Genomic DNA, 11,886 nt, shown 5'->3' with positions numbered 1-11,886 from the left:
TACCTGAGTAGTCCTGCAGTCAAATGACCAAATCGCCCTCTAGTGGCCTCATGGGTGGAATGGTATTCATATTTTACATAATAATAAACATTATTTCAAAAAACCTGCCCTAAAATCAAGTGTTTCTATGTCAACGGTTTTGTTATATTTCAGTCTTCTGTGCATTCGGAAAGTATTCAGAACCCTTGACTTTTTCCACATTGTTACGTAACAGCCTTATTCTAAAATGGATTCAAAAAACTAAATCCTCATCAATCTACACACAATACCCCATGACATTGCAAAAACTGTGTATTTATTTTTTAGCAAATTTGTATATATATTTAACAAATGGAAATATCACATTTACATAAGTATTCAGACCCTTTACTCAGTACTTTGTTGAAGCACCTTTGACAGCGATTACAGCCTCAAGTCTTCTTGGGTATGACGCTACAGAACATCCCCACAGCATGAATGGATATGTGCATTCGGAAGGCTGTAACATAACAAAATGTGGAAAAAGTCAAGGGGGTCTGAATACCTTCCGAATGCACATATCCCTGCAAAGGAAAAACAGTCTGGTCTCCACGAAAGCCAACTGAAAACTGAGAAATAACTTTAGTTCAGTTTTTATACTAACAATTGGTTGCCGTGGTGAATAATCCAATAGTAATTGGTAGGACACATGAAAGGGAACGTCAAAGAGTTTACGGGAATCTCTAAATTAAAAATACTGGCGTATCAATAAAATGTCTTTGTAGATCTAATGAAATTTAGCGGGATTCTAAATTAAAATCTAAGGGGCTTTTATACAACTTGTATTTTTTAAACAGCACCTTATAAACTGCACACACACCAAAAACCATTTTGCTTTGACAAGAGACAATAAATCACTGATATCGATTAGGGGGGGAAATCAGGTTGCAGGCCAATGTGCTCTTGAAACTAACACAACTAAAAAAACACATGGAAACTGGGTCTGTGTGCTTATGGTTCATTCATATTTCCTTTCATCTCGGCAAGGCCAAACGAGAGGAAATGAATAAAAAAATTCATGTTTTTCCTTTTGTCAATTTCAAAGCCAAAAATTGTCAAATGCAAAATGCTTTAATTTCCCACTTTTCCACATCTCTAAATGTTTGTAGCAGACAAAATATAAAAACAACTGGATTGTTCTATTTCCAAGTACGAATTAATTTATTTTCCTTTTCATGTGTTCAAATTCGAAATAGCAAAAACAAGAGGTTTTATTTTTAAGTTGGAAGATGTCATATTGCCGAAAACAAAAAAGCACTCATCATCAGGAGATAATGACGATAGAAAATAAGGAATCGGTTCCATTTCTCATTACTGGTTATGTGGGTGGGGCTAAATCTCTAGTCCTGTATCATTGGTCAAACGCATATCCTGTCCAAACCTAGCCTTCAAAATAAGAGTTGAGTGTGTGTTGCGCGACACAACTTTGAATAAATTCCAAACTGCATACTTGTGTTCTTTCTAGAGCGTATAGCGAGTACGAAAGTCAACTGTCATTTATCAAGTGCGATTCCAAACATAAGAACGCGAAAAGGCAAGTATGTACTAAGTTTACTGGAAGTTCTATACGTGTTGTCCCACTGGCTATCATAAGGTAAGTCGCTCTGGATAAGAGCGTCTGCTAAATGATGTAAATGTGTAGGCCTACCTCGGAGGTCTGGAAAACAGAGCACGTATGGGAGCATACTTTTTAACTTTTTGGTTCCCTTCCCCAGGGAGGTTATCCCATAACACCTTGCAACAGCGAAAATTCCCACATTTTCTGAATTAATGGCGGACTGAAGTCCCCGCTTGGGAGAAAATGTGCCAGAGGAATAAGGAATATTATGTTTATTGATTCACCAAATTGTTCAAATGTTCAACTAATTACTTTCATATGAATATTGAATTCAAATGTTGAGTCAGTGCTGTTTATTAGCCCGCTAGCCAAGCTAAGTAGCTCGTTGGAAGTGATGGCTAACTAGCATGCGACCTCATCCTGGTTATCAGCTGTTTATGGATGAGCAACTAAACAAATTAATCTTTAAATCAGCAGTGTCAATTGTAAAAACACGGACAGTTTTTTTCATTGTGAATTGGTGAACTTGCTAGCCAGCTAATACAGCAAGTTGTTTTTCCCCCAATTTGTTTTCAGGGACAGATGGCAACTGACGCGTTCATTTCACTCCATGGCATTGGCTTGGCAGGACAAAAGTCTTCCCCGACTGGTTTATAGGTAAGACATTTTAACATCTGATTGTCAACATCGGAAACGCATCTAGCTGTGTTGTGTTCAGTCTTGCCAGCCAGCCAAGTTATTTGAGCATTCTTCCATGATCAGTCAATAACTTTCTTCTTGTCACTTTCCCCTCCCCTCGTGTTTCACCATTGTATTTAAATAAAATGTTTTGGATAATGAAATGATCTATTAAAAGGAAATCCGTGAAAACTTGATCAAGCCTATGAATATGCTAAACTGTTTACAAAACCATTGCACATTAACAGAGGTAGTTGTGGTTCTCAGAAACTTGAACCTGCACTGAAATTTGAGCAGAGGTTAATTTCTCCCCCTTTGGCCTTATGGTTCGTCTCTGTTCTCCTCAGGTTGAAGCCCATCCCACCCCACTCCATCACCCAGACAGATGGAAAGAACTTGGGAACCTTCCATCCAGCAGGAAAATCCCCGTATCCCAGGAGTTTATAACATCACTGTTAGAACTAGATCCACACGTTATTCTCTATCAGAATTGTCAAGTCATTGTAACATATGAAGGTCATTCTAAAATACAGATGTGGGTCATTTCTGTCCCAGGGTACTTCACTGTATGCAAGTTTTTATTCCTGCCCAGCACAAACATGTTCAACTTTTAATGTTATACAATTTAGACCACAATTAGTTGAATTTACATGTTTGTCATTTAGCAGACGCTCTTATCCAGAGTAACTTAGTTAGTGCATACATTTTCATACTAGCCCCCCGTGGGAAACGAACCCACAACCCTGGCGTTGCAAGCGCCATGCTCTACCAACTGAGTTACAGGGGACATGGGGTGTTAGTGAAGGGCTTGGAACAATAACCTGTATACTCCTGTCCTGTGTATGAAAAAAACCTGTGGCTGTCATGACAAGTTGCTCTCGTACTGAACAAGCTGTTGAATGTCATCTCATGTACTGAACAAGTTGTTGAATGTTATTTGTTGCGTTTTTCAGAAGGAACCTGCAAGTAAGCATTTCATTGGACCATGTGTATCCTGTAAATACAATTAATACAACTTTAAAACTTGACTTATTTTGTACAATGGACTGTGTTCTAAGGATTCCTGCACAGATAAACCAATAAAACAGTTCATATTTATTAAAAATGAGAAGTGTTGCTGTCTCCCCAGGGTTCTGGTTTTGAGGCTTGGGCATCTGGGGGCTGCAGTTCATCTGTATAGTCCCCTGCAAGGCGAGAGACAGGCATTCATAATATTACAATGGTGTATTCATTTAACGTAATATACACTGAACAAAAATGTAAACGCAACTGGTAAAGTGCTGGTCCCATGTTTCATGAGCTGAAATAAATTATCCCAGACATTTTCCATAATTTGTTTACATCCCTGTTAATGAGCATTTATTTTCAAGATAATCCATCCACCTGACAGGTGTGGCATATCAAGAAGCTGATTAATCAGCTGGGGACAATAAAAGGCCACTCTAAAATCTGCAGTTTCGTCACACAACACAATGCCACAGATGCCTCAAGTTTTGAGGGAGCGTGCAATTGGCATGCTGACTGCAGGAATGTCCACCAGAGCTGTTACCAGATAATTGAATGTTCATTTCTCTACCATAAGCTGCCTCCAATGTCATTTTATAGAATTTGGCAGTACGTCCAACCGGCCTCACAACCACAGACCACGTGTAACCACGCCAGCCCAGGACCTCCACATCCGGCTTCTTCACCTGCGGGATAATCTGAGACCAGCCACCGGACAGCTGATGAAACTGAGGAGTATTTATGTCTATAATAAAGCCCTTTTATGGGGGAAAAACTCATTCTGATTGGCTTGGCCTGGCTCCCAAGTGGTTGGGCCTATGCCCTCCCAGGCCCACCCATGGCTGTGCCCCTGCCAAGTCATGTGAAATCCATAGATTAGGGCCTAATGACTATTTCTATTGACTGATTTTCTTATGTGAACTGTAACTCAGCAAAATCTTTGAAATTGTTGCATGTTGCATTAATATTTTCTTCAGTATATAATCCTGTTTGAAATGCATGCATATAATTGAATTGGACATGTTCTCCTAACAATTACAATAAGGTCAATTCAACACTGGTCTGACCAATTGGAATCCATGCTTCAATATTGTTTTGATCACGCAGACTGGGATATGTTCCGGGTAGCCTCTGAAAATAACATCGACGAATACGGTTACTGAGTTCATCAGGAAGTGTATAGGAGATGTTGTACCCGCTGTGACTATTAAAACCTACCCACATGTACATATTACTTCAACTACCTCAACTAGCCGGTGCCCCCGCACATTGACTCTGCACCGGTACCCCCCTGTATATATAGCCTCCCTACTGTTATTTTATTTTACTTCTGCTCTTTTTTTCTCAACACTTTTTTTGTTGTTGTTTTATTTCTACTTTTTTGTTAAAAATAAATGCACTGTTGGTTAAGGGCTGTAAGTAAGCATTTCACTGTAATGTCTGCACCTGTTGTATTCGGCGGATGTGGCCAATAAAATTTGATTTGATTTGATTTGAAACCAGAAACTGTGGATAGATGGCAGCATTCGTGCAAAACTGAAAGCGCGAACCACCGCATTTAACCATGACAAGCTGACTGGGAATATGGTTGAATACAAACAATGTAGTTATTCCCTCCATAAGGCAATTAAACAGGCAAAACGTCAGTACAGAGACAAAGTGGAGTCGCAATTCAACGGCTCAGACACGAGACGTATGTGGCAGGGTCTACAGACAATCACGGACACCGACGTCTTGCTTCCGGACAAGCTAAACACATTCTTCGCCCGCTTTGAGGATAACACAGCGCCACCCGACGCGGCCCGCTACCAAGGACTGTGGGCTCTCCTGCTTCTTCTTCGATGGGGTTTAACGGCGGTTGGCATCCAATGGTAATGAAGCATTACCGCCACCAGCTGGACAGGGTATTGAATAAGAAAAAATAAAACAAATTAAAAAATCTGGTAAAACGACAGCAAACACAATAAAATACGTGATCTAAGAAAACCCAAACTTCAATCACAGTCCACTCCAAAATACATCCCCACACAGGCTCAGGAGCCTGTGATGGCGGTACATTCACCAACAGGATTTCTTGCACGGCCTCGGCTGTGAAATCACGAAGACCCAAAAAACGTTCAGCGGCATTCACAATGATTCCAATTTTCTTACAGACTTCTTCTCTGCTTGTGCTGTACAGTTTATGACCATTGCAATAAATAAGACCCGTTTTTAACATGTACTATTTCCCTCCGTTGATGAGAACCCTTCACTGGTCCTGGTGGCTCTACTGCCATTGCTTCTTTCCCGCCACTCGTCCTTCCTTGTTCCTTCCAATCTTCTCACCGCCTCCAGATAGGAGACATGCTGGACACTCCTTACCCTTACCACCTCATTCTCCTTCACCCTAACAGGGCACTCCTTACCCTTACCACCTCATTCTCCTTCACCCTAACAGGGCACTCCTTACCCTTGCCACCTCATTCTCCTTCACCCTAACAGGGCACTCCTTACCCTTCCCACCTCATTCTCCTTCTCCCTAACAGGGCACTCCTTACCCTTACCACCTCATTCTCCTTCACCCTAACAGGGCACTCCTTACCCTTACCACCTCATTCTCCCTCACCCTAACAGGGCACTCCTTACCCTTGCCACCTCATTCTCCTTCACCCTAACAGGGCACTCCTTACCCTTGCCACCTCATTCTCCTTCACCCTAACAGGGCACTCCTTACCCTTCCCACCTCATTCTCCTTCACCCTAACAGGGCACTCCTTACCCTTGCCACCTCATTCTCCTTCACCCTAACAGGGCACTCCTTACCCTTGCCACCTCATTCTCCTTCACCCTAACAGGGCACTCCTTACCCTTCCCACCTCATTCTCCCTTCACCCTAACAGGGCACTCCTTACCCTTCCCACCTCATTCTCCTTCACCCTAACAGGGCACTCCTTACCCTTGCCACCTCATTCTCCTTCACCCTAACAGGGCACTCCTTACCCTTGCCACCTCATTCTCCTTCACCCTAACAGGGCACTCCTTACCCTTGCCACCTCATTCTCCTTCACCCTAACAGGGCACTCCTTACCCTTGCCACCTCATTCTCCTTCACCCTAACAGGGCACTCCTTACCCTTGCCACCTCATTCTCCTTCACCCTAACAGGGCACTCCTTACCCTTGCCACCTCATTCTCCTTCTCCCTAACAGGGCACTCCTTACCCTTGCCACCTCATTCTCCTTCACCCTAACAGGGCACTCCTTACCCTTGCCACCTCATTCTCCTTCACCCTAACAGGGCACTCCTTACCCTTGCCACCTCATTCTCCTTCACCCTAACAGGGCACTCCTTACCCTTCCCACCTCATTCTCCTTCACCCTAACAGGGCACTCCTTACCCTTGCCACCTCATTCTCCTTCACCCTAACAGGGCACTCCCAAGAATTCGGGCGCATGTTCACCTCCACAGTTGCAGCATTTCCCTTCATCTGGCATACGATATTCTTCCCTTCTGCACACACTTGACACATGACCAAATATTTTACATTGATGACACTGAAGGGGCTTGTGCACAAAAGCTCTTACAGGGTGAAGCCTATCTTTATATGAGAAGGGAGAGACTCTTCATCAAAGAACATTAGCATGGATGAAGTGAATTTCTTTTCTCCGTCCACCATACGGGTCAGTCGACATGCACCAACCACTCCATCAATGTCTTCAGTTATTTCCTCTTCCTTTACTTCTTGAGCCACCCCAGAAATAAGCCCCTTGATAGGCGCCCGGATACAAAGATCCATGCAGGAAACATTCCACTCCGATATCTTTTGGAGTCTAAAAACACACTTCTTCTGCTCCGCAGACACACAACAAATCAAAATAAGACCACTTCTTGTGACTCTCACCGACTCCACACTTTCCTCCAACACATTACAGATTTTCCTGGAGACGTTAAACTGATTTCCCAGGTAGGATTGATCCAAAACCCTGACTCCGACCAAAAACGTCTTCCTGCGTCGGGCTCTCCTTCTCCGTAAGACATTTAATCGTGTTAACCCTCGCAAGGCTGCCGGCCCAGACGGCATCCCTAGCTACGTCCTCAGAGCATGCGCAGACCAACTGGCTGGTGTGTTTACGGACATATTCAATCTCTCCCTATCCCAGTCTGCTGCCCCCACATGCTTCAAGATGGCCACCATTGTTTCTGTACCCAAGAAAGCAAAGGTAACTGAACTAAATGACTATCGCCCAGTAGCACTCACTTCTGTCATCATTAAGTGCTTTGAGAGGCTAGTTAAGGATCATATCACCTCTACCTTACCTGACACCCTAGACCCACTTCAATTTGCTTAACACCCCAATAGATCCACAGACGATGCAATCACCATTGTACTGCACACTGCCCTATCCCATCTGGACAAGAGGAATATCTATGTAAGAATGCTGTTCATTGGCTATAGCTCAACATTCAACACCAAAGTACCGTCCAAGCTCATCATTAAGCTTGAGGCCCTGGGTCTGAACCCCGCCCTGTGCAACTGGGTCCTGGACTTCCTGACGGGCCGCCCCCAGGAGGTGAACACCTCCACTATGCTGATCCTCAACACTGGGGCCCCACAAGGGTGCGTGCTCAGCCCCCTCCTGTACTCCCTGTTCACCCATGACTGCGTGGCCAGGCACGACTCCAACTCAATTATCAAGTTTGCAGAGGATACAACAGTAGTAGGCCTGATTACCAACAATGACGAGACCGCCTACAGGGAGGAGGTGAGGACATCAACCACCCGAGCCACTGCCTGTTCACCCCGCTATCATCCAGAAGGTGAGGTCAGTACAGGTGCATCAAAGCTGGGACAGAGAGAATGAAAAACAGCTTCTATCTCAAGGCCATCAGACTGTTAAATAGCCATCACTAGCACATTAGAGGCTGCTGCTGCCTATTGAAATCACTGGCCACTTTAAGAAATGGAACACTAGTCACTTTAGTAATGTTTCCATATCTTGCACTACTCATCTCATATGTATATACTGCATTCTATTCTATAATATTCTACTGTATCTTAGTCCATGCCGCTCTGTCATTGCTTGTCCATTTATGTATATATTCTTAAATTCCGTTCCTTACTAGATTTGTGTGTATTGGGGATATGTTGTGAAATTGTTAGATATTACTTGTTAGATATTACTGCACTGTCGGAGCTAAAAGCGCAAGCATTTCGCTACACCGGCAATAACATCTGCTAAATATGTGTATGTGACAAATAACATTTGATTTGATTTGAGGGCCCTGGCAGAGTGGGGCCAGGAAAATAACCTCTCACTCAACATCAACAAAACAAAGGAGATGATCGTGAACTTCAGGAAACAGCAGAGGGAGCACGCTCCTATCCACATCGACAGGACCGCAGTGGAGAAGGTGGAAAGCTTTAAGTTCCTTGGCGTACACATCACTGACGATCTGAAATGGTCCACCCACACAGACAGTGTGGGTGAAGAAATTTGGCTTGGCACCTAAAACACTCACAAACCTTTACAGATGCACAATTGAGAGCATCCTGTTGGGCTGTATCACCGCCTGGTACGGCAAATGCACCGCCCGCAACCACAGGGCTCTCCAGAGGGTGGTACGGTCTGCCGAACGCATTATCGGGGGCAAGCTACCCGCCCTCCAGGACACCTACAGCACCCGATGTCACAGGAAGGCCAAAAAGATCATCAAGGACAACAACCAGTAGTAGGCCTGATTACCAACAATGACGAGACCGCCTACAGGGAGGAGGTGAGGACATCAACCACCCGAGCCACTGCCTGTTCACCCCACTATTAATGGAACACTAGTCACTTTAATAATGTTTACATACTGCTTTACTCATCTCATATGTATATACTGTATTCTATTCTACTGTATTTTAGTCAATGCCAGTAATATCTAACAAACTAAATGGTTTTATTTGTTCTATAGGGATATGTAATGGACTCTATTGGGTTGTTCTATAGGGATATGTTCTATTGGGTTGTTCTATAGGGATATGTAATGGACTCTATTGGGTTGTTCTATAGGGATATGTTCTATTGGGTTGTTCTATAGGGATATGTAATGGACTCTATTGGGTTGTTCTATAGGGATATGTTCTATTGGGTTCTACTGATGGTCTTATGGCAAAGGTTGTTTTGTTTGTTTTAGTTTTTTCTGTTGACTTTGCATTGCCTCCCTGAGGGATGCCTGCTGCAGGCATAGCTTTACGCTTTGAACACACCGACTGCATCATTGCGCAAAAATAGTTTGCAGCATCATCTAGATATGTGTACAACAAAAGTTCAACATTCACCTTCTGCTAGCATTTCTGTCAACCCGTTTACACTTCTAACACACCGACAGCGTTTTTGCGTTTCGGTACACCTGAAGTACATTCATTTCCAATGGAACACTGCGTTTGCCTTGCAGCATTGCTTTGCAGAGGCAGTTGCAGTGCGTTCTGTGTGGTACATATGTTGGATTTATCGAACATATGCGTCAAAATATGCGTAAACAGGTTGACAAATGGTAGCAGAAGGTGAATGTTGAACTTTAGTCTAGATGATGCTGCATTCAGTTTGACTCATAGGTTCGATAAATCAATGTACACTGCTAACCTTATGCTAATCACTGCTAACCTTATGCTAATCACTGCTAACCTTATGCTAATCACTGCTAACCTTATGCTAATCACTGCTAACCTTATGCTAATCACTGCTAACCTTATGCTAATCACTGCTAACCTTATGCTAATCACTGCTAACCTTATGCTAATCACTGCTAACCTTATGCTAATCACTGCTAACCTTATGCTAATCACTGCTAACCTTATGCTAATCACTGCTAACCTTATGCTAATCACTGCTAACCTTATGCTAATCACTGCTAACCTTATGCTAATCACTGCTAACCTTATGCTAATCACTGCTAACCTTATGCTAATCACTGCTAACCTTATGCTAATCATGGACACTCTTACTGACAGTTGTGGCTGCTTCGCCTGATGTATTGTTGTCTCTATTCTTGCCCTTTGTGCTGTTGTCTGCCCAATAATGTTTGTACCATGTCTTGTGTTGCTACCATGTTGTGCTGCTGCCATGTTGTGCTGCTACTATGTTATTTTCATGTTGTGATGCTACCATGCTGTGTTGTCATGTGTTGCTGCCATGCTATGTTGTTGTCTTAGGTCTCTCTTTATGTAGTGTTGTGGTGTCTCTCTTTATGTAGTGTTGTGGTGTCTCTCTTTATGTAGTGTTGTGGCGTCTCTCTTTATGTAGTGTTGTGGTGTCTCTCTTTATGTAGTGTTGTGGCGTCTCTCTTTATGTAGTGTTGTGGTGTCTCTCTTTATGTAGTGTTGTGGTGTCTCTCTTTATGTAGTGTTGTGGTGTCTCTCTTTATGTAGTGTTGTGGCGTCTCTCTTTATGTAGTGTTGTGGTGTCTCTCTTTATGTAGTGGTGTGGTGTCTCTCTTTATGTAGTGTTGTGGTGTCTCTCTTTATGTAGTGTTGTTGTGTCTCTCTTTATGTAGTGTTGTGGTGTCTCTCTTTATGTAGTGTTGTGGTGTCTCTCTTTATGTAGTGTTGTTGTGTCTCTCTTTATGTAGTGTTGTGGTGTCTCTCTTTATGTAGTGTTGTGGTGTCTCTCTTTATGTAGTGTTGTTGTGTCTCTCTTTATGTAGTGTTGTGGTGTCTCTCTTTATGTAGTGTTGTGGTGTCTCTCTTTATGTAGTGTTGTGGTGTCTCTCTTTATGTAGTGTTGTGGTGTCTCTCTTTATGTAGTGTTGTGGTCTCTCTGTATGTAGTGTTGTGGTGTCTCTCTTTATGTAGTGTTGTGCCTCTCTTTATGTAGTGTTGTGGCGTCTCTCTTTATGTAGTGTTGTGGTGTCTCTCTTTATGTAGTGTTGTGGCGTCTCTCTTTATGTAGTGTTGTGGTGTCTCTCTTTATGTAGTGTTGTGGTGTCTCTCTTTATGTAGTGTTGTGGTGTCTCTCTTTATGTAGTGTTGTGGTGTCTCTATGTAGTGTTGTCTTAGGTCTCTCTTTATGTAGTGTTGTGGTGTCTCTCTTTATGTAGTGTTGTGGTGTCTCTCTTTATGTAGTGTTGTGGTGTCTCTATGTAGTGTTGTCTTAGGTCTCTCTTTATGTAGTGTTGTGGTGTCTGTCTTTATGTAGTGTTGTGGTGTCTCTCTTTATGTAGTGTTGTGGTGTCTCTCTTTATGTAGTGTTGTGGCGTCTCTCTTTATGTAGTGTTGTGGTGTCTCTCTTTATGTAGTGTTGTGGCGTCTCTATGTAGTGTTGTGGTGTCTCTCTTTATGTAGTGTTGTGGTGTCTCTCTTTATGTAGTGTTGTGGCGTCTCTCTTTATGTAGTGTTGTGGCGTCTCTCTTTATGTAGTGTTGTGGTGTCTCTCTTTATGTAGTGTTGTGGTGTCTCTCTTTATGTAGTGTTGTGGTGTCTCTCTTTATGTAGTGTTGTGGTGTCTTTCTTTATGTAGTGTTGTGGTGTCTCTCTTTATGTAGTGTTGTGGTGTCTCTCTTTATGTAGTGTTGTGGCGTCTCTCTTTATGTAGTGTTGTGGCGTCTCTCTTTATGTAGTGTTGTGGTGTCTCTCTTTATGTAGTGTTGTGGTGTCTCTCTTGTTGTG

At 42.9% G+C, this 11,886-nt stretch overlaps 1 long non-coding RNA gene across 1 annotated transcript; it reads left to right on the top strand.

Annotated features, from left to right (window-relative positions):
• The first annotated feature begins 1,413 nt into the window (after positions 1 to 1,413).
• LOC121577221 lies at positions 1,414 to 2,956 on the top strand. The gene is made up of 3 exons (XR_006002585.2): positions 1,414 to 1,556; positions 2,153 to 2,233; positions 2,602 to 2,956. It is a non-coding gene; the product is annotated as an uncharacterized LOC121577221 (long non-coding RNA).
• The last annotated feature ends 8,930 nt before the right edge of the window (positions 2,957 to 11,886 follow it).

This window comes from Coregonus clupeaformis, unplaced genomic scaffold (genome assembly GCF_020615455.1).
Source record: "Coregonus clupeaformis isolate EN_2021a unplaced genomic scaffold, ASM2061545v1 scaf0028, whole genome shotgun sequence".
Taxonomy (NCBI): domain Eukaryota; kingdom Metazoa; phylum Chordata; class Actinopteri; order Salmoniformes; family Salmonidae; genus Coregonus; species Coregonus clupeaformis.
The sequence above is the reverse complement of the archived record's forward strand: the minus strand, read 5'-3'. Positions and strand labels throughout refer to the sequence as shown.